This window comes from Natator depressus, chromosome 7, assembly GCF_965152275.1.
Source record: "Natator depressus isolate rNatDep1 chromosome 7, rNatDep2.hap1, whole genome shotgun sequence".
NCBI lineage: Eukaryota > Metazoa > Chordata > Testudines > Cheloniidae > Natator > Natator depressus.
The window spans coordinates 23,245,217-23,267,678 of NC_134240.1; the positions used below are offsets into that span (position 1 = coordinate 23,245,217).

The following is a 22,462-nucleotide window of genomic DNA, read 5'->3' on the forward strand; positions in this document are numbered from 1 at the left end:
AGTCACTGGAAAACATGAGGGGGTCGGAGTGGGGGCGCGCACACACCCGCGCTCTCCACTTGAAGAACCTAATGATGCAAGGTTAGGTGGCCATAATTTTCCCTTGCAATTGACTTTTTTGTAGCTCAGAGTTGGGTTTTAAGCTGGTGTCACACACAGCTGGTTTTAAAGAGGCCTGAAAGCAATGCTGCAGGGCTACATGGTCCATTCTCTGGCTTTCCCACCTCAATTCACCAGCCCTGCTGTTAGAGCATGGCTTTGTGAATCCCGGGGCTTGCAAGCTGGTCAGTAATTATAAGACCATTGTAACAGGAGTTATATCAAACAAGGAAGCAGAGGAGAAATAAAATGCAGGTCAGAATTACTGAGTATTAGATAAGCCCAACTGTTCATTAATAATCCTGAACACTTACTGCATAGAATTCTTTTCCTTCCAGAGCTTTTACTAGGAGTATTTTATTTTCACACTGATGCAGTACATGGTCCCCAAGATGAGCTCCTTCCTTCCCGTAACATGTGAAGAAACACAGCTAAAATTTACTGGAGAATATACTCACCTGTATGTGTAACACCGACAGACCCCTGTCATTCGGATCAACCCAGGGACCTCTGGAGCTTAGTGCCCAAGTCTTTACTGCATGAGCTAAAAGCCAACTGGCTGTTAGCTAAGGCTGTAGAGCAGACTTTTTCTTTCCCCCACTCCACTAGATGGGACAGAACACCACACCCAGAAAGTGTGTGGGTTACATATGGAGTCTGTATTTCCTGCACCTGCCTTTCACAGCCAGGTCACTGATTCCAGTGCCGCTCAGGTCAGAGGGCTAGATAACCAAGGAGACTTGGGATAGACTAGAGACCTTTCACATCGAGTTCACCAGCTCCAATCTGGCATGGATCAACACCAGTGACTGGAAATTGTGTCTGTTGGATAGCCCATTTGAGATTGATGGCCAGAATCTACTTTGGGTAGGTGTATACATTAAAAAACCCACCATCCATCACAACTGGCAGCAGAGAAGCCAGCTATTGCTTGGAACACGGAGACTGAGCTCCTCTCTCACCCTTCCAGGAACGTTGTCTCCTTGGGTCTGGGCTGATGCATGTTGCCTCTCTCTCTCTCTCTCTGTGTGTGAGAGAGAGAGACTTGCACAGCTGCTGCCTGTGATATATCCAGTCCATGGGCAGAAGATGATGTCCCTGGGGCTATCAGCTCTGGTATGACTGATCAAAATCCTCTCAAAACCTCCAGCCAGCTGGTATTGCCCATTACTCAACTGAAGTAACTGTGGGACTGATCTGAAGAAGGCCTTCTGGGTGTGCAAAACTTCTGCTGACTTCAATTTGGTCACAGACTCTCTCTCCCTGCCTTATTTCTCCTGTCAGTTTCCCATTTTTGTGGCCCCATTCTCCACATGACTTCAGTGGGCGTTATGCGTATCCTGCAGTGGGAGAATTGGGCTTTACATGCCCGGACCCCCTGCAAGTAACATAACTCCTCATGAGAGCCCAAAAGTTTAGGTCCCCTTTTGGCATGCTGGTCTTGTTTGCCCTCATCCGGCCATGACTGTGCCTGCAAATGGGTGCCTGATGTCTTTTCAAAACGGCAGCCTGATGGCAGCAATGAACCAGCAGCCAGTGGACTTGTCAAAGGCATTCCTTCACTTTAATCCTATTGACAGGGGCTGCTGCCTGGAACAGGAACTGCGGGGTGAGCCATGTCAACAGCAGATTCTTATTACAGATAATATTGATGGGGCCTTTACTTGAATAATGAAGGGAAGAGCCCTCTGCTTTGACGTTTGTCTCCAAAACCTAGAATTACTAAGAGTTTAAACATCGGAGGGGAGCTTAAGATAGTTACATCTTAAAGGATCTGCTTTCTTGTCGCCTTCAAGGCTAGGGAAAGGAGTTTAGCCCATATGCCGGGAGCTCCGCACTGACCTTTTCACTCCTCTTAATAAATGTTACAGTTAAATAAAGTCGGATGGATTTTTCTATCTACTGTAATATGTTATCCAAAAAAAAGGGGGAAAAAAGCTCAAATCCCTGTTTAATATCAGTGTTACTCATTATCTTTGCTAGCTGCAGGGCGAAAGGCAAGCAAGAAGGGCAGGGACAGGACAATTCAGTCTGTATTATCAGGGTAATTCCTATCACGGCACATGATTATGTGTGTGTCTCTGTATATACTAGCAAAGGGAGAACCAGGTCTGCATGAATTAAGTCCAATTCATTGTGAACTTCTGGCTAAAACACAGATCAGGACCCAAACCTTTGAAAATGTTTGGTTGCTTTTCCACCCATTCTTTTTCATTTTTCTATGTGTCTGTATTGCCTGGTTCTGGCTGGGAACAGAGATGCCAAAATTCCAGGGGAGAGGCTGTTCTGTTTGCTGTTTGGGATCCAGATGAAGGCAGTAAGTGTCAGAACTGTCACTAAAGAGCCTGCCCTTGCAAGGTTTGCAAGCCCATTGTGTTTGGGCTTAGATATCACAGTTACAGGTAACACACTCAAAATATCGTTGAAACAGAGCTGGCTACTACGGGGGGGGGGGGTGTCTAAATGCAATTGGGAGTTCAAAAATATCACGAAGGGCTGTTCTCTCTGATAGTTCTGGAGCAATATGTAAAAAGGTTTGGATTTTCTTGCTCATGCCCAGTGCAGCTGAGAAGGGCAGGAGGCAAAATTAGTCCTAAGCTGTCTTTCTGCATTCCTGGTCTTGAGGCTGGCTATGGCCCAAACTAGCACCCAGGGTATGTTACAACAGCCAGAGGGCTGCTCTGACTTAAGCCAGCTAGGGACTGTTCTGACAATCAAGGATTGCTGGAGTATAGCATGACCCCATAGTGCCTCCAGCCCATGCTAGAAGAACCCAAAGACAGACGGCAAAGGAACAGATGACATAAAGTGTTGGGGGAGTTCCTAGTTGTCCCTTTAGGGCAGCTTTAAATCTCCTTTACTGTGCTGGAGTGAATTTGACCAGAACTTAGGATCTGGCCCAAGAAGTCTGTGATGTCTTGCAAGGGAATCTGTTCTCATGAAGTTCCCAGTCAGATTTTGCAGTATCAAGAGTTTTAGATTGTTCCCAAGCATCTGAGTTTTGGGCTATTTTTCTGCGCTGAACTGTTAGATATTTTCCATACACAAAGAGCAGCCAGAGACTGCTAGTATGAATTACTTCTGTTCTAGATGAAGGTAAATGACAAAACAAGACAGAACAAAAGTAAAATCTCCAAATGTGCTCTTGCATTCTGTTTGTATCTTCCCTCTGCAACAGGCTACTGCCACATGGAGAACAAAATGGCTGCTTTCTCTATAAACAGGCAGAGTTCTTAACGTAAAGGTGTGATACACAGAAAACAAAGGGCCCAATCCAGTACCCATTGCAGTTAATGGAAAAACTCCCATTGACTTCAGTTGGTATTGGATCAGGCCCAAAGGGCATCAGAGTTTTGTTAGCGGAGTACCCCCTGTGAACCTCTGAATCTTTTGGACTTGGTTCAATGTCAGCATCTGCCTACTGGGGTTTAGTCCCCACAAATCCCTGTCCATTGAATACATCAAACTATGTGGCTCAACTGGGCACCAATTTTTATGTGCTAAATAAGTGAAAGCTCTTCAGGGCTGTCTCCTATAGCAGTTTTACAAACCTATTGAACTACAAACTGCTTTCCCTTCCAGTGGAGATTTATGCAGTCTAACTTCCTGTAAGCTGAGGTGTGGCATATAAACTCAGCCCTTCTCATAATAACTGGGGACAATTGAACTGGGCCTCCTCTGACGTCACCAAGTCTAGCTACACGAGGAGACTTTCCCAGGAGGAACAGACATGTGGAGCACGCAGCTAAGGAGTGTTCTTGAAAACACCAGACTGCTCTGTGCCAGCCAGTGCCAGGCAGGAAGCAAACCAGACGTCTCTCTGCTGCTATGGCTCTTTTTTGAGGGGGAAAGTAGTTGGCATCCAAAGAGCAGCATGGTAGGGAGGGGATGCTGGCCACAAAAAAAGCCAGCTGATGAATACACAAGGAGCCAAAAATGAAGGCAAAAATATCACTGTATATGTGACACACTTGAGTCTGCAGTGTGGGGGGTCCTGTGTTAATACAGTGACAATACAGGCCCTGTGCTGAAAACGGCAGGTATAGGATTGGAGCAGGAAAGGGCCAAAGTGGAATGAATCCCAAAAGGTGGATCTGGGTTCCCCACCCCCCAGCATTGCATTGTATAGGCACTAGTATAGCGAGGCTTGAAATTTAGCTGTTTAAGATAGTTCCAGTCTTTGGTGGGCTCTTCTCTCTGTAGGTTTGTTCCAAACTATTACAACCTTTGAGGAGGTGGGATTTCACCCAGGAATTGCTCCATTGCACAGATCTATCCCAGTACTTTTACGAGAATGTAAATGCCATTGAAAAGAACAGTCAGTCAAAAGAAATACGACATAAAATCCCACATGCCTAAAATGAATTCTGCCTCCCTCAGTCTTGACTGCACTCCAGCCTCAGTTCTGGATTAAGACACCTTCCCTTTGGGCAGTTCTTCCATGCGCTGCAGGCTCTAACTTAGGCAGCTCTGTGGGCCTGTACCCCAGCCTTGTGCTCAGGTTCCATTTGGGCCTGTTGTGTCCCTTCAGTCTGCCCAGTTCCTTCTCCAACAGGAGCCCTATCCCCCAGAGGAGAGCTAGCAGTAGAGGCAGGATCTCATGATAGCTCTCTAGCCAGCCAGGGCTTGGGGAAGGCGGTGAAAAGTAGGGCTGGCCTGGCTGGGAACTAAAAGCGGAATTTCCAGCCCATGGGAAATTCCAAAGTTTCTAAATTTGTTTTTGTCTTAAACTGGGAGGGGAAAAAAAGTCAAAATCTCAAATTTTTTCACGGAACTGAAAGATTTGAACATTTTTTATTTGGAAATGTTGAACCAAAATGTTTTCATTTAGATCAACCTGGCTTAAAAAGAAATATTCCATTTAGATTTTTCCAATGGGGAAAAAAATCAGCAAAATTCAAATTTTCCCATAGAAAATTCAGATTTTGTGACGAGTGCATTTTCCATTTGAAAAAAACATTTTGATGGAAAATTTATGACTAGTGCTACTTTTTAGAGTTATACAAGTGCGGAGGCAAAACCCACTCTTCCCATATGTATTCTGTAAAACATTTGTTTTTACAAGCTCCAAGTACAGCTAAGACTAGACTCTTCATTGCTGAGGACAGAAAAACAATTCAGTTTTAAAGGAAATTGCTTTGGCAGTTTTAAAGCTGTGCAAGTTTAAAATGGGTATCTTTGCACACGTTATGTTACGTTCTCAACTTTTCTTTTTCCCCCGCTTATTTCTAAGGATGCCATATTTAAGGGCGTATTTGTTATGCATAGTTCAGTTGAAGCCAAATGGCTAAGGATGTCTCTGGTAAGGAGGTAATTGTTGCAAATAGCTAAGTCAAGGATGGCTGGAATAAGGAGGAATCTGTTTAGGACTGATGAGGTAAAAGGTACCTGATGGAATTTAGAGTAGCAGCCCTGTTAGTCTGAATCCACAAAAAGAAAAGGAGGACTTGTGGCACCTTTGTTAGTCTCTAAGGTGCCACAAGTCCTCCTTTTCTTTTTTTAATGGAATTTAGGGTTCCTCAATTAAAGATGCCTCAATTAAAGTGATTTCAGTTTAGAATGTATCATTTGCATTGGTATACTGTGGTTTAATGACATTTTCCCCTTTTGTTTTTAAACTTTATTTTTTTATTTACTTACATCTCATTTTTTATTAAGAAAACTAAGGAAATTAAATGCAAAATCTAGTGTTGGTGCAATATCAAGGCTAAATAATCAAGTGTTGAAAAGTGAAGAAATTCCAGAAGCTAAGATTCCTACCACAACGTCATTGCACACATGTAGTATTTTCTCCTTTTGTTTTCTTTGCTAAGTCCCCAATTCTGCAAATAACTCTTATGGACAAATCATTGTTTTAATAAGATGTTTGCAAATATTTTAAGTGACGCTGTCCCCCAACTGTAAGCATTGTAAACTCCAATTCAGTCCTTCCCACGCGCGCGCGCTCTCTTTCTCTCTCTCTTTCTCACACACACACACACACACACACACACACACACACACACACACAAATAATGCCGTAGTCCATGTGCCAAACATGTACCGAATAAAGTTCATTGAAAGTACAGTGTATTCAGAATTTCTCATTTGCATAATGCCCAGAATGCAATGCAGCAGAGGACTTGATTTGAAACATTAAAATAGATAAGAAAGTCATGCTATAGAATCATTTTATATATATTTCAAACAACCATCACTTTTTTTAAAAAAAGCTTTAATTAGCACAACAGATAAGAGCAACCATGACACTCTCCATAAATGAGATGTTTGATTTTGAAGTATGGTGTAAGAGTGTGTGGATGTGTTCAAAGGAGCATGTGGTAAGTGTTTAAAATGGGGAAATACTATAGATCATCTTTAATAAAAAAAAAAAAAGTCAAAACCCCCACAGAACTACCCCACTCCTAATTGACTTTCAAAATAGAATCTTGTAGCAAATGGGACATATAATAATTAAAAGAATGCTGACAAAAGGGAATCCTGATAGGAAAGTTTTATCTAGAACATGTTAACTGTATGTGTGTGATTCCATACTAATAATAATACAGGGGGGATGTGTCCTAAGACAAAGTAACTACAAAAACTCGCTGAAGTAATGTTGTCTCCTTACAATTTTAGAAATAGGGTGTGAGGATATAGAAGACACTGGAATTAAATGTAATGAATGCAAACATTATTTAGACTGTTGGACAAAAAAAGAGACCCAGTGACCTGTCCAATTCTAAGACTTAGTTTCCTGGTTTATGATGTGTAATTCCAGGTCCTCGTTTAGACTAAGCTGTCATGGAGTGGGAAATGCTACAAATCTTGACCAGTGACGTAGAGTTTTAATGAATGAAAAATTAGGACCAAATAATAAAACTTGGCCAACTCCTGAGGTGCTTTGTTATGTCCTCGTTGTTTTTCAGGCAAAACTCTCATTAATTCAGTAGGTGTTTGCCTAAGTAAGGACTGCTAGATTTTTGGCCTCTTATATTTCTGATTTCTTTCTTCCCAGAAGATTCCAAAGTATTTCACAGAGAGCAAATATAAAAATGACTCACCTACCGCTGAAGAGCATCAGCCTCTGGAGTGGAATGTAGCCGCTGTTTAACAATGCACAGGAACACACCACAACAAGTTTGGACAGGAGGTGAAGAATCCCATATCCAGCTGAAACTGCAAGAGAAATATATGTTGGCAGAATGTAATAAACCAGGGTATGATTTGGATAGGACACTCTTAGGCATTGGTACAGAACTAACTCAGAGCACCGCCTATTGAAATATGGCACCACTTCCTACAGCACATTGGGATTTTCCTTGGAGTTCTCCCATCTGACCCAGTTCTGCTCGTGAGGTCTGACAAGATAAAAGCCTGAAGTAGCTGGATAATCACTATAAAATGTTTCATATAAACGAATGGAAAAAGTCTTCTTTGTAAATGCCTAAGACGCTCAACGAGTCATTTCTTGGTAACCAAAGAGTATAAACGTGACACTGTCTTAGAATATTATTGACCATATTCATTCCCTCATGCATATAGGGTGAACATAAACAAATTCAAGCAACTATCACTTATTTCCTCCCTAGCCTCTGGGTGATCCCCCTCCTCTGATTGCAGTTGGGTAAAAAATTCTATCATGGTGCAAATATCTATAATGTGTCTTTTGTGTGAGTGTATATATATGTATTTTCAAGCCTCAAACTTTCCAGGAAGATAAAAGGCAGGTGGAAGTTTTTCTTTATAAAGTTTTGCAAAATAATAAGAGTAATAATATTCAAGGACAACACGGTAAAAACGTGCCTGTCCATGCCACAACCTCCACCACTGCTACCACCTGTGGAGCAGCCCCAGAGTTGGATTTTGGCTACAGAGTTGGCTAGTGTAGAAAAAGCTCCTCTGGCTGTCAGTCTCCCGCCCCTTCTGCTAGATGCTTCCTTTTGCACTTATTCTCCCTTGGCCCTGCTGCCTTCTCATGTTGACTTTGCTCACCTGATCTGCAGCAAAGAATGGAGATGGGTTCGTCGGGTCATTTTTTTGCTGGAAGGTTTTTTTGTCTCATTTATTCACTAAAGCTCAGCTCAGATCTAATATCTCATTTCCTTTTTCTTTATTACATTTTCAGGGTGGTGTTGGGGATTGGCATGCTCTGTCCTGAGTCAGCACTGAAGCAATCCATTGGCTTGTGCCAAGAAAGGCACTGTGATTCAGGTGATACTCTCTTCAGGGCCTGACCGCTTGTAGACATTGAAGACCTCATGGCATTAATTTTTTTGCATCGTTAGAGCAGTTAATCCCAGCATTCTGTTAAGATACAGTGAGGGTGTTTGCATTCTGTTGTCCTATGTGCAGTTTCAATGCAGCATCCTTGTTCACTTTTTGTTCTAAATTGTTGCTCTGCGTTGTTAAACATGCTGCTACCTACTACCCCAGCAACATTGCATTTCAGTGGTGGGTGAAGTGATTCCTGGACATAGTTGACAGTGCATTGGGATCCTTGGGGATGAAAGGAGCTGCAGAAATATAATATCAAGATGGTGAAAAGTGCTGGCCGAACAGAGCTAGACTAAAATTTTCTATTTATCTCCAGGACAGTTACCCTATATTCCCCTGCATGCCACTCCCCAAAATCTCTGCTAATGCTTGAGTTTTTAGTGGTGTTTCTGCTTTCGATCCAATTTTCCAGATGGGCTGAATGGCAAACTGTGAGGAGCAGGTTACATTCCATTGACTCAGCTGGGATGAAGGACCCAAGAAGCTGTTGGCTCCTGGCCCTTTTGTTCCAACTTCTCCATCCTGTCCCCCACCCCTGTGTGCCCTCTCTACTCCTGGTCAGATCTGGTGGCTTGTTCCTCATTCCCAGGCCTGATAAGTGGGTTCCAGTTGTAAAGTGCTCTGTCTGCAATTTTTCCTGTGGTAAATCAGAGCCCCTTGGGATCTGTTATTGTGCTTTCTTTTTTTCCAGGTATTTTTGTCTGTGAACCACAGAAAACTGAATAGCAGGAAATGAAGTGCAGATTGAGAGCATGGTTCAGTGCACTTGCTAAAATAAAACATGGGGGAAAGGGATTCTTTTATAAATAGAAAATGAAGAGTGTTTATTTTTTTATTGATGAAGTATTTAATTGCACTGAGAACTTGAGAGATGTTGGTAGAGGCAATTCAGGCGGTGCAATCACTAGAAATGCCAATAGGTCTCTTATGCAAATGTCTTGCTAGCTCTAAATCAACAGACTCAGCAGCTGTCTGTCTGTTGTATGACTGAGGAGTGTGACAGGATTTTTATGGTGGTCCATGACATTCCAGGCCCTCACCAACTAGGGGAAGAGAAATCTACTGGCATCATTTAAAACTGGATGAGAAAAAGTTGATGAAGAACACACTGCTGGGAATAAGCCTTGTCCTGGCTCAGGGAGGAATGGATTCGATGAGACCTCAGATGTGTCTTCCAGCTCTAAAGATGTGTCTACATTGCTCCTGGGAGGTGTGATTTCCAGTGCCGGGAGACAGACTCACACTGGCTCAGCATGAGCGAGCGCACTAAAGATAGTGCTGGCTGTTGCTCAGGCTAGTTGCCTAAAGGCCACGCCTGCCTGATACTCTGGGTCTGAGCTCGGGAGGCTAGCCTGAGCCACCCCCGTCCACACGGCTATATTTAGTGTGCTAGCTCGAGCAAGTCTGTCTACCTGGGCTGGGAATCACATCTCCCAGCTTCCATGTTAATTTCCTTGTGCGTATGCGTAAGAATTCAATGCTGGTGAGAGGTGCAAGACTGACAGCCCTGGAGACCGCAGTTCTGTTGATCCACTTGCATTTGGCTATAGAGGTGCATACCTCCGTATGTTGCCCCTGGCCAATGTGCTTGAGCCTGGCCGGGATTGATCACTGTTGGGATGTTAAGAGATGACTTTGGTCTCAATGGCCCATTCAGTTTTTGGCATCTCTGCTGAGACTGCCACCAGAGCAAGCCAAGGATTGCAGACTCTTTGGGTATGTCTACGCTGCGATAAATAACTTGTGGCACACAGTCTCAGAGCCTGGGTCAGCTGACTTGGGCTCATGGGGCTCTGCTTCAGGGCTATAAATAGTAGTGTAGAGGCTTGGGCTCAGACTGGAGCCCCCTCATGGGGTTTCAGAACCCTGGGTCTGAGACCCACCCTCCTCATGGAGTCAGAGTCCAGGCTCCAGACCCAGCATGAACATCTACACTGCAATTTTACAGCTTCACAGCCTGAGCTCGGGTCAGCTGACCTGGGCCCACTGCAGCTGAGCCCCGGTTCTTTTATTGCAGCGTATACGTAGCCTTTGGGTAGGCAGCCTCCTCGCCCTGGTAGACGGAGTAGTGCTAGCTCAGCTCTAGCTAGCCTGCTAAAAATAAGTGTGGATGTTACGGCTCAGGCAGCAACTTGGGTTCTCAGGCCCACCTGGGCCTGAGCTTGGGTGGCTAGCCCGAGTCTTTGGCACAGCCACAATGCCCACCTGGCTATTTTTAGTGTGTTAGCTCAAGCCAAGCAGGTGTCCATCTGTGTTCACAGGCTGGCTCGGATGCTTGCTTACAGCCGCAGTGTAGACGTCCCCTTTGAGCGCAGTTCTGCTCTGTTACACCTACGTAACTCTATTAAAGTTGAGTTTGTATGGAGACGCCTTTTAGGTCGTCCAGCCCATCTCCATACAAAGGCAGGATTGTTCCAGTTGGGGTGGTGGTTTTTAGGAAGTAGACACGTGTCCGCTGGGGACTGGAGCGACTCATATCACACAGCCATTGAATGGGGGTAGCTCCCAGTCACTGCCATCCTGGGCTGCCTGGTGACCTACAAGTGAGTGTCTACTCCCCATGTTCAGACTCCTGAGCCATTCTTTCCCCATCCCCACCACCTCCACCCATGCTTTGGGTAGGCATAGAATTTGCCCCACCACATGTAGCCCCTTTGGCCCGACTAGAGCTCTCCCTCCCCTCCCCCCGCCCAAATATAGAAATCAAACTATGCCTATGCTCCCACCCCACACATGCACACACATTGCTGTCTGTCTTGGAGAGTCCTCTCATCTCTCCCAAACTGGAAGACAGCTTTACTTAATCCAATGACTGTGAGGCTGCCCTGTACACAGGGCAGGGAGACCCAGGCTGTGTTAGAGACCCTGTGGCTCTGGCCAATTGTCCCCTGCAGGAAACAGTGCGTGGAACAGAGATGTATATAGTAAATAATCATATTTACTTCTTTCATTATATAAAATGTCCCTGATTCAGGAAAGCACTTAAGCATGTGGTCAGTTAAAAGCACATGCTTAAGTCCTATTGAAGTCAATGGTAATTAACCACATGCTTAAGTTATTTCCTGAATTTGATCCTAAATGCACATACAGTAATACAGCACATGAATTACATCACAAAAGGACAAATCCTGATCAACCCAGACAGTGTCAATCAAAGGTCCCAAGCAAAATGATAATTAAGGAACTTTGTACAAATCTCCCCTTCTCAAAAGGACTCCCCCTTTCCACTCGCTCTCTAGGTAAAATATTAGTCCCTCCGTTCATGTAGGAATCCCTAGACCCTGGCTGCAGGGCCATGCTTTTCAGCTGCTGCCATTTTATGTCTTCCCGGAGCGCTGCTGCAGACTATGGTTGTAAAAGCTACAGAGAACGACTTCCCAGTCAGATGGAAGCTACAGAGAAAATGTTCAGGGAGACCTTTGTCGAAAAGGTAAAGACTGAATTTGGGGCAAAGGTGCAGGTTGGTCTTTATTTGATCTGAACTAGTCCTGTCCCAATCCCTTACTCCTGGTCCTGAAGACTGGTGGTTGAGTGATACAGTATGTCTGTGAGTCTGGACCTGTCTGTATCATCTATCTCATCTAAACTATTATTTCTAGTGTGTGTGTCACCGTACTGTTTAGATGGGGTATTATCTATAACTGTTAGTGTCTGAATTTTCGGCTAATATAGTAAGCAGGCCGCCACACAGACAATCTTAATACCCCACCTATTAACCATTCCTCCCATTCTTGGGGGCTGTGGGGGTGGGTATAGAACCCTGGAGTAGAACTGCATTTTGTGCTGAGCTCCCAAGTGAGATGCTGAATGCTGTACAATGGGAGAGGTGGCTGGCACATCTGCATGTACCCCAGCAGCCGGTAACAAGTTTAAGCGGGGAGCTCGGACAGAGGAGAAACAGAAGAAAAAATGGTTGATGCAAGAAATTCCCTGGAATGTTTCAGAAATCAAACTCTCCCCTCTTCTCCTCCCCAGCCAACCAACCTAAACAATGCCCTTTGTGGGCTATTTTGGAAAGGAGTCCATGCCTGGGGAATTTTTGGCTGATGCTTATGACTTCTGGAGGTTTCTGGGAGATCAGACAAATGGAAACAGGAACCAGATGGGAGTCCTAGTGGCTGGAAAGTAAGAAAGAAAGAAAGAAAGAAAGAAAATCCATCCCTTGTTGAAAATATGAAGGACACTTGTTCACTGGGGGGATTTTTCCCCTTTGGTTTGTCACTTTTAAGCCTTTTGCCCCCCTTTGAAAGAAAAAAACTTTCCTGGCAAAGCCGCACATGAACAAGAAATGCCTATGCAGTTCCACCAAAGTCAGAGACTGGGTTTATTTTAGATTTTTGTTTTTTATTGTTTGCATTACAACCCCCCTCACCCCCAAAAAACCCAACCCCTGATGACAGTGATTGGCTCTGTTGTTCTGCAGCAGCCTCTGCCTATGCTGGCTGCTCAGACACTGTGTTTATCTGACCACCTGCCCTCTGGAGATACAATGGGGGAAAGAACATGGGGATGGGTGAGTGTAGGGAAAAATCAGGGATGGTTTTGCAAAACCAAGAGTGGTTTGAGTCTGGATCCCATTTTATCCAAACTCCCAAAATCTGGGAGTGGGGGAGAGCTATGGATAATTGGTTTCAGTATTGGCCCATCTCTTTTTTAAGCATGCACTGATGGAACTGGGCACAGAGTTGGATTTGTGACATCTTGCTAGTCGAGTTTTTGCTTTGTAGATCCCCAAAATGGGTGGTTTAAATCCAAGTGCCATTTTATCTGACTCCTGCCCCCCCCCCAAAAGTTTTGGGGAGGGGATGCAGATAAATACTTTTGGATCTGGCCCATCTCTGGGAAAGATCTCATGGAAGGAGTCTCATTCCTCTCCTGCAAGTAAGAAGGCAGAGCAGACACCACCAGAGAGGTGAAGGTAACTGAGTATTAACATATATCCACGTTGTGGCATCACTTTCCCCCTATGGAGTTCCACCATTGCACCTTTATGTTGGCAAGCTGTGACTGTGATTCCCCTTACGCATGTTTGCATTTCTCTCTTCCTAGATATAAGCCAAACCCTCTGATCTTCTAATAATTTTCACTGCTTCTCTCTGAACCCCCCTTCAATCTTTCTGGTAACATGATGCTCAGATCTGAATGCAGTAGTATGATTGCCCTAGAGCAGTGGCTCTCAACCTTTCCAGACTACTGTACACATTTCAGGAGTCTGATTTGTCTTGCGTGCCCCCAAGTTACATCTCACTTAAAACCTGTTTGCTTACAAAACCCCTGGAAGACCTCTGCATAGCTCAGAGGTATGGGTACCCCTGGTTGAGAACCACTACCCTAGAGGTATACAGAGAAGGATTATTCCCCTCCCTGCCTCCTGACATGATGCCTTAATGCATGCAAAATTTTGCTGGCATTTTTTCCCAGCCATATCCTACTGCAAACTCATACCCTGTCTAGTACACTATTTGCTGTCCCTCTTAGCTCCCTTCAGCCATGACTACTTCCAGATTGCTCCTTCTCACTGGGTTTTTTTTTTCTGGATTATTTTTTCTCCAGAAACATTAGCTGTACTTTTTCCACGTCAAACCTCATTTTGTTGTTTTATGCCATGCCCCGTGTTTCTTACATGATGAGGTTGCTTTGTATTATTTCGCTCTGGTATTTACAACTCTTCCCAATTTAGTATCATCTGGGCCAACTAGTGATCCTTGACTAACTTCATGCCCAGTTTCAGTATAGTCACTACAGTGGAGATCTATTGGTGAGATCCATTAGGCTGTGAAACAGTCTATGAAGTATAGGTGTAGCTGTGTAGCAGGATATTAGAGAGACAAGGTGGGTGAGGTCAGAGTCATCCCTTTGGGGAGCCCCGTGCTTCGATAAAATTGGGACTGTCCCAATATTTAGCCCTTTGTCCCGCGTCCTGACTAATGTATGATTGGGACGCCATTTGTCCAGATATTCAGGTGAGGAGGTGAGCAGGGAGGTGAGGTGGGAGGGCAAGCATGGTGAGGAGGAGAACAGGGAGGCAAGCGGCAGGCAGGAGGGGGATGAGGAGGGAGGCGAGCGGGCGACCGGCCAGCGAAGAGGAGAGCGGCGGACGGGAGGGCACACTGGACGGACGGAAAGGAGACTACCAGGGAGGCGGGTGAGGAGGCAAGCGGCAGGCCAGGAAGGGGGTGAGGAGGCAGGCGAGAGGGCAGACGGCAAGGAGGAGAGCAGCGGACGGGGGTAGGAGGGCCACCGAACGGACAGCGAAGAGACGAGTGGGGAGGCGAGTGGCAGGCAGGCAGATGGGCGGTGAGGAGGAGAGTGGCGGGCGGGCGGGCATGCCTGGCGGAAGGCGAGGAGACTAGTGGGGAGGCTGATTTTTCCCGGGCCCCACACACCACTAGGGATGGCCCTGGGTGAGGTAATATCTTTTATTGGACCAAGCTTAAATTCATTACTCTGCGAGACACTAAAAATCATGGACTGACCAGAGACACTGGATTTCTGGCTTTTTGTCCTAGGCCTGCAGAGACATTAACGGGCCACTCTACCTTGAATGGTCCCTTACAATGTGTGCTAACTACTTATGCTAAACAATCTGTTGCACCTTGCATTTTGTTGGGAGGCTGGGAGCTCCTTTCTCAGACCTGAAGAAGAGCTCTATGTGGCTGGAAAGCTTGTCTCTCCCACCAATCGAAGTTGGTCCAATAAAAGATATATCCTCACCCACATTGTCTCTGTGAAACAGTTTGTCAAATGAAGTGATTGGATTTGGAAGCATCATTTTGAGGTAATGTAAGACTGGAGAAAGCACTGTGGAATATATAGGCTTCAATACTGTATTGGGCTGTGGGTGGGGGGGAGGGAGAGAAATTGATGAACAACATTATTTAATTAGAGATGTTTTTGAGATGCAATATTTGGATCAGGATCTGAATTTCAAACCCTCCAAGTTCCTGATTGTTTGGACCAGGGTACTGGCTACAGCACATGGCCATTGGCTACAACACGTGGCCTTATGCCAGCTCCTGGAAACCTGAATTATATTGACTAGCTGATTAGATTAGGTGCAGATTTTGAATTCCCTAAAATGCAGGTTTATTTGAAACCAGGATTTTGGTTTGAACTCCTAATTCCCACTCTGATTTTTATGGTTTTGTGCTCCAGTACAATGTACTATAGTAGACTGGGTGCTAATAAATATTTTTTGATCTGTACCCGGAGCACAGTATGGGTGACAATAGGTGTATTTTAGAACTATGAAGAAAGAAAAAAGCAATTCAGTGGGTTTGGCTCACAGTGTTTGCACAAGTGTTTTTAGTTTTGTTTTTGTTTGTTTTTGGGTTTGCTGCTTTTTTTTTTTTTTTTTTTTTAACTGTAATGTGGGTCTGATACACACAATTCTGGCAAGAGTAACAAACTTTATTTCCTGGCCGCAGTAACATGACCTGGCTAAGGCTCCAAAGCCAAGTACCCTGTCATGTGACCCCATTGGGTACTGTAATGATGAGGTTTGTGTCATCCTTAGAGTTTCACTCGAATTAGGTTCAGACAAAAGTTAGACAAACAAGGCAAGTTTCATCTGATTTTGCTTTGGCTTCCCACGTCACTTTGAATCAACCCAAGTTTGCTCCAAAAAGCTCCAGTTCTCCAGAAATTTGGTTCCCAGTTTGCTGAAAAATTCCCTAGCCCTATTTACAGATGCTGGATTTTTTTATTACAGATTTTTTAAACAGCTCTAGTACAGACTGAAGCAGAGGCACTGACTTTGAGTCCCAGAGGTGCTTGACCCCCGCTCCACCCCGGGCCCTGTCTCCACTCCACCCCTTCCCCCAAAGCCCTATACCTGCCCTGCCTCTTCCCAACCCCACCCCGCCTCTTCCCATCCCATTTCGCCCCTTCCCCCGCCTCTTCCTGCTCCCACTTCTCCGTCTCCCCCTCAGCATCTCCTACATGCTGCTGAATAGCTGATCGGGGGATGGGAAGAAGCTGATTGGTGGGGCCTGTCAGTGGGCGGGAGGTGCTGATTGGGGGGGGCCGTCAGTTGGTGGGAGGCGCTGGGAGGGAGGGGTAGGTGCTGATAAGTGGGGCCTGTCGGTGGGCAGGAGGTGCTGGAGGGGACGGGTAGGTGCTGATTGGCAGGGGCCGTCAGTTGGTGGGAGGTGCTGGGAGGGAGGGGGAGAAGCTGATAGGTGGGGCCCATCGGTGGGCGGAAGGCGCTCAGGGGAGGGGGAGAAGCTGATCAACGGGGCTGCTGGTGAGTGCTCAGCACCCACTATTTTTTCCTGTTGGTGCTCCAGCCCTGGAGCATTCATAGAGTTGGCGCCTATGGACTGAAGGGCCCGTTTATGTGGGAGAAGCAAATGCATTAGTTGCTGCCCTTGCGTTACAGGTTATAAGTTATTGCATCTGCAGTGAGTTACACCTAGCAAGGGACATTAAAGGCAATAAGAAGAGGTTCTATAACTGTGTTAGGAGAAAGAGAAAGACAAAGGAATGTGTAGGTCCAGGACTTAGTGGGGAAGGAGAGCTAAAAACAGATGACATCAAGAAAGCTGAGGGGTTCAATGCCTGTTTTGCTTCAGTCTTCATTAAACAGGTTAATTGTGACCAGATACTTAACACAATTAATATTAACAACAAGGAGAAGGAACAGAAGCCAGAACAGAGAAACAACAGATTAAAGAATATTTAGATAAATTAGATGTATTCTAATTGTCAGTGACTGATTAAATTCATTCAAGGGTACCGAAGGAACTAGCTGAAGCAATCTCAGAACTGTTAGCTACACTACTACTTTTAGCATGCTAACTTGAGCAGAGCTAGCACAGGTACACCTATGAAAGTTGGGAAACTCCCCTCCAGCTCCAAGTGTAGATGTACCCAAGCGTGATTGTAAATGGTTTGTGATCCCACTGGGAGGACGTATGTAATGAGATTCCACAGGAGTCTGTCCTGGGGCAGTACTATTCAATATTTTCAATAATGACTTGAATAATGCAGTGGAGAGTATGCTTATAAAATTTACAGATGACACCAAGATGGAAGGGGTTGCTAGAACTTTGGAGGACAGGATTAGAATTCAAAATAACCTTAACAAATTGGAGAATCGGTTTGAAATCAACATGATTTCAAATTAAATAAAATAAATTAAATAAAAACAAGTGCAGAGTACTTCACTTAGAAAGGAAGAATCAAGTGCACCACTATAAAATGGGCAATAATTGCCTAGGCAGTCGTACTTCTGAAAAGGATCAGGAGTTATAGTGGATCACAAACTGAATATGAGCCAACAATATGATTCAGTTGCGAAAAAGGCTAATATGTTGAGGTGTATTAAAAAGAGCGTCATACATAAAACGTGAGATAATTATCCCACTCTAGTCAGCACGAGTGAGGCCACACCTGGAGTACTGTGTCCAGTTCTGGGTGTCACATTTTGGGAAGGATATGGACAAATTGGGGACAGTCCAGAAGAGAGTTACAAAAATGATAAAAGCTTTAGAAAGCTGACCTATGAGGAAAGGTTAAGAAAACTGGGCATGTTTAGTCTTGAGAAAAGAAGACTGAGTGGGCACCTGATAACAGTCTCCAAATATGTTAAGGGCTGTTATAAAGAGGACTGTGATCAATTTTTCTCCGTATCCACGAAAGGCAGGACAAGAAATAATCAGATTAATCTGCAGCAAGGGAGATTTAGGTGAGGTATTAGGGAACGTTTTCTAACTGTAAGCATAGCTAAGCATTGGAATAGGCTTCCAACGGAAGTTGTGGAATCCCCATATTGGAAGTTTTTAAGGACAGGTTAGACAACCACTTGTTGGATAGTCTAGTCATACTTGATTCTGCTCAGCAGAGGAGGCTGGAGGAGATGACCTGTGGAGGTCCCTTCCAGTCTTATATTTCTATGATTTTATGCTCAGATGTGTGATGTGCAAATCTATTAGTTAATATCTGTGTTTGTTTATAATGAGAATCTTCAAACAGTGCTCTATATTAGGCTAATTTTTGTTTACTTAATTCTGTTCCCAAAAAATACAATGATGAGTGCCATATCTAGACAGATAGACTTATTATTCTATACTTGACCATGCACTAGTACTTGTTCTTTAGGGAATAATTCTACATTGGTAAGGATAAATCTGATGACCTACAGACGAGATAAACAAAAGATCTTTTCCACGTCTACCTTCAAGGATGGGAGCTAATTTTCAGAAATGGTGGGCAGCCACAACTCCAGCTGAATTTAATGGAGCTTCAGGTTCTCAGCATGTCTGACAACCAGGCTCTAGATTTAAAGAGGGAAGTTTGAGTTGTGCATTCTCTCAGCCTTTAGGGCATGTCTACACTTACCGTGAATTGACGCTGCTGCGATTGATCCACGGGGGGGGGGGGGGGGGAGGAGGGGAGGCAATTTAGCAGGTATAGTGAAGACCCGCTAAATAGATTGCCAATTGCTCTCCCGTTGACCCCGGTACTCCACCAGAACGAGAAGCATAAGGTAAGGAGCCAGTGCTGTGTAGATACTACAGTAAGTTGACCTAAGCTACGTCGACTCCACCTGCGTTATTCACGTAGCTGGAGTTGCGTAATTTAGGTCGACTTGACCCTGTAGAGTAGATCTGCCCTTAGACACACAAATGCTCCTTCCCTGGAGGTCATTAACATATGTAAGAATTTTTGTATACAGTTATAGTTTCTTCACTGTAATATGGGGCTTTATAAGGTAAATAACCCCAGTCATAATTTTTTAAAACTTACAGGTCTGCCTTACACATCTTAAAGAATCGGAAAAGGGAACATGCCCAATTAAAAACAAAAAGTTCTTTGAAGGTCACCTTTAATAGCGCCACTATATTGCATGTCACATAAATATTTACAATAATTCATTTTTTTTGTGGATGATGGACAGGGGGCTTAATGCTCATACACCCAAAGCCGCATATCCAAAAGCGCATCATCTTGTTGTCCTGAAAGGGACATGGTTGGCTTAAAAATGAGACATTTTTAAAAAGTCTTTATTACTGTTATTCCCTTAGATTAATAAAACAGAGAGAATGTTTCAGTCTGGTTCACTTTTGACTCATTATGCTGTTTGTTTACTTTTTGGTATTTTACTCTGCCTTGATAGTGGAACCAGACAGGTCAGTTTCACTTCCCATTTAGTTTTCTAGTTCTAGTGTTCTGACACTTCCATAGTATATGAACATGAGTTCACATAATGGTAGGAGAAAGTTTAAATTTAGGGGTGAAAAAAGTCACTACTTTTTTAAAATAAAGCATGAAAACCATTTTAACCTTGTAAGACCTTTCTCTTTAAAATACATAAATAAAATCTACAGTTGAGGCCTAAATTACTGGCAGTGTCCCTCTATTCAAGCCTGACATCATTGTGAGGCTGAGCTTGTTGGTTCAATTCAATGATATTTCATTGGTATGACAAGTGTTGTCAAAGTTTGAGAGGCAGTACCCTCTGGGTATGTGTCAGAGATAGGTACATTCTGCCTAGAATCAGGCTTCCCACTATGTTAGCGATTTTATCTATTGTGCCATATTGTCATTGTTGTCCATTTCTTATTCGGGGCAAGCTATACATGGTGTGGTAACTGCTGTATCTTTTCCTTCCTCTAAGTGTCTGTCTGTCCTTTGCATGAGTTTGCTCTATGGTTTATAGAACTGATAGAATATTATTCAGTTGTCTGAAATGTATGCAGGGCTTTCTGTTATAGCTGTCTGTTGAATGGACAGCAAAACCCGTGACAGAATCTCCCTGAAATAGTGTTCAAATTTACGCTGCATTCAATATACAGCTTGCCTCAAAGGTTCCCCGGAGCCGGAAATGAGGACATTCTGGTGGGTGGGTCTAGGTGATCTCTAAAAATCAGGGTCAGGAGCACTTGAGTGAGGGTGTCATAATTCCCAAGGAAACAGAGAGGGGATAGATTCTAGGCCTACTGTACACGTACAGGGAGGTTGGGGGCAGGGGAGGGAAGGAGAGAGAGATAGAGGAATAATGCTATGAAAAGGCCAAGTTTCAGCTCTGCTCTGGCAAGTTCACAAGGGCCCTGATTCAGCAAAACACGTAGGCACATGCTTCGCTCTAAGCAGAAGAGTTGTCCTGCTGACTTCACTGGAACTATGCTGAAAGCGGTGTCTGTGCTTATGTTTGGCTGAATTAGGGCTGAGGCCCTGAGCCCCGCTACACGGACATGCCCCCTTTGACTAGCTCTTTCTAGCACCGCACTGTACAATTGGCCCTCCTCTCCACACCGGAGGACGTTACGAAATCCTGACCCTGACAGAGTGCAGATGCATTATTGGGATGCCCTCAGGTCAGGGGAGGGCTAATAGTCACATTCCTGGCTGCGATGGCGAAAGATTTACGCTGGGTGCTCGCTCGCCTCGCCCTGCACCAGGCTGGCTCCCTGTCTCACTGGCCCCCTCGGCTTTAATTGTTGTGTTAATGGCCCTTTTATTTGAAGCAGATCCCCTGGCTTACAGAGGAGAATGTCATTATGTCGTATTTTAGATGTATTTACATTCTCCTTGCCACAGGGATAACATTCTAATTATTTTCTATAGCTGACAGCACTAGCGTCTGCTGGTATTATAGACCCCCTTAGACCTGATTACATGGTCTGTTTTTCTTCAAATCACCCACAAATGACACTGTGGAGCAGGTTTATTATCAATTGGCGTACCTTTGCTTAGCGCAACCCGCTCCTGAAACAAATGTACTGAAAAGATAATACATGTTTAGAGCTTGCGTCTTTGCCTGCATGAAGGCAGATGGGCTTAGAAAGGTTAAGCCAACAGTTAACCTCCTCTGACTCTTAAACCTTCACCACACACCCCTACAGCGGCAGGCGCACATAGGCAGTAGAGTGCCATTCTGCCTAACGTTTCTCATGCAAACAGTATCCCAGTTGATGGAGCTGCTGTAAATCAGATGGGTACAGAGTTAAAGAATAAATAACAGTGGAGGGATGAAACAAGTTAAGATGTTTAAGGGAAGGGGGAAAGAGGATGATTTCAGTCCTGTTTTGCAGTGAGATGGAGGGATGTATGGAGCATGTCCTAGATAGCAGGAGCTTCAAGGTGGGAAGGATCTTCCATCTAATGGGCAGGCCATGTGGAAGGGCAGAAGGAAGTGGGAATGGAGTACTGAGAAGAGATAGAATAAGTCCCTGGACAGTTAGAAGTGTAATTTTGTATCAAATTCTGTAATGAATGGGGAGCTAGTGTAGTTATTTGAGGGCAAACATGAGAGTTTCACTTCTGTGTCCATGGGAGAAGGTGAATAGTGGCATTGTGCATCGTTGGTGGCTGTAAAGCAGGGACTCCACAGAGAAAAGAGTTACAACTATTGAAGTGATGGGAGAGGGGGGGCCTGGCTACGGAGATCAACAGAGGGGGTGGTGCTGAGACTGTGGAAGGGTGTGGGAGTAGGTAGATTTCTGAACATCAGGGGAGAATATGGGTTCAGAGTCAAGGACAATGCCAAAGTTATGGTCAGGGGGGACAAATGGACAATCTGGCTGAGGAGGGTAATAGAAAAGAATGATTTATTCAGCAAATTTCACCTTTTGCTGTTTATGGAATGTTCCTGGCCAGATTGACGCAGGCTCAGAATTGGTCACCAAAATGTTTGTTGCTGCTGCTGCTGCTTTCGTTTTCACTCTGTGACCTGGTTTACCAAATTGGAGTTTGGTTGCTGAGTTGTGATGGGTCAAGTAAGTCAGTGCTTCTGTTCTGTGACTGGATTATCATCATTCTTAGGCTACGTACACATAACAGTTTACATTGGCAGAATTTATGTCGCTCGGGGGGGGAGGGGGGAAGTGTGAATAAGCCACCCCCGTAAGTGACATAAGTTATACCGACCTAAGCACCAGTGTGGACAGTGCTATGTTGGCAGGAGAGCTGCTTCTGCCACTCGTGGGGGCTGGAGTAGTTAAAACGTCAGGAGAGTTCTCTCCCATCAGCTTAGTGTGGCTACATTCGAGAGCTTATAGCAGCACAGCTGCACCGCTGTGAACTCTCTACTGTAGCCGTGTCCTTACAAACAGGTTTCTGATGTGAATGCTTCCCCATGGTCAGGGTTAAATTTGTTTTCCAT

General features: G+C 44.6%; 1 long non-coding RNA gene across 1 annotated transcript in view; it reads right to left on the reverse strand.

Annotated features, from left to right (window-relative positions):
• Positions 1 to 7,217: 7,217 nt before the first annotated feature.
• The window catches only part of LOC141991405 (uncharacterized), a 42,535-nt gene continuing 27,290 nt past the window's right edge, over positions 7,218 to 22,462 (reverse strand). The window contains exon 3 of the long non-coding RNA XR_012640361.1: positions 7,218 to 7,257. This is a non-coding gene — a long non-coding RNA (uncharacterized LOC141991405). The remainder of the gene's footprint in view (positions 7,258 to 22,462) is intronic.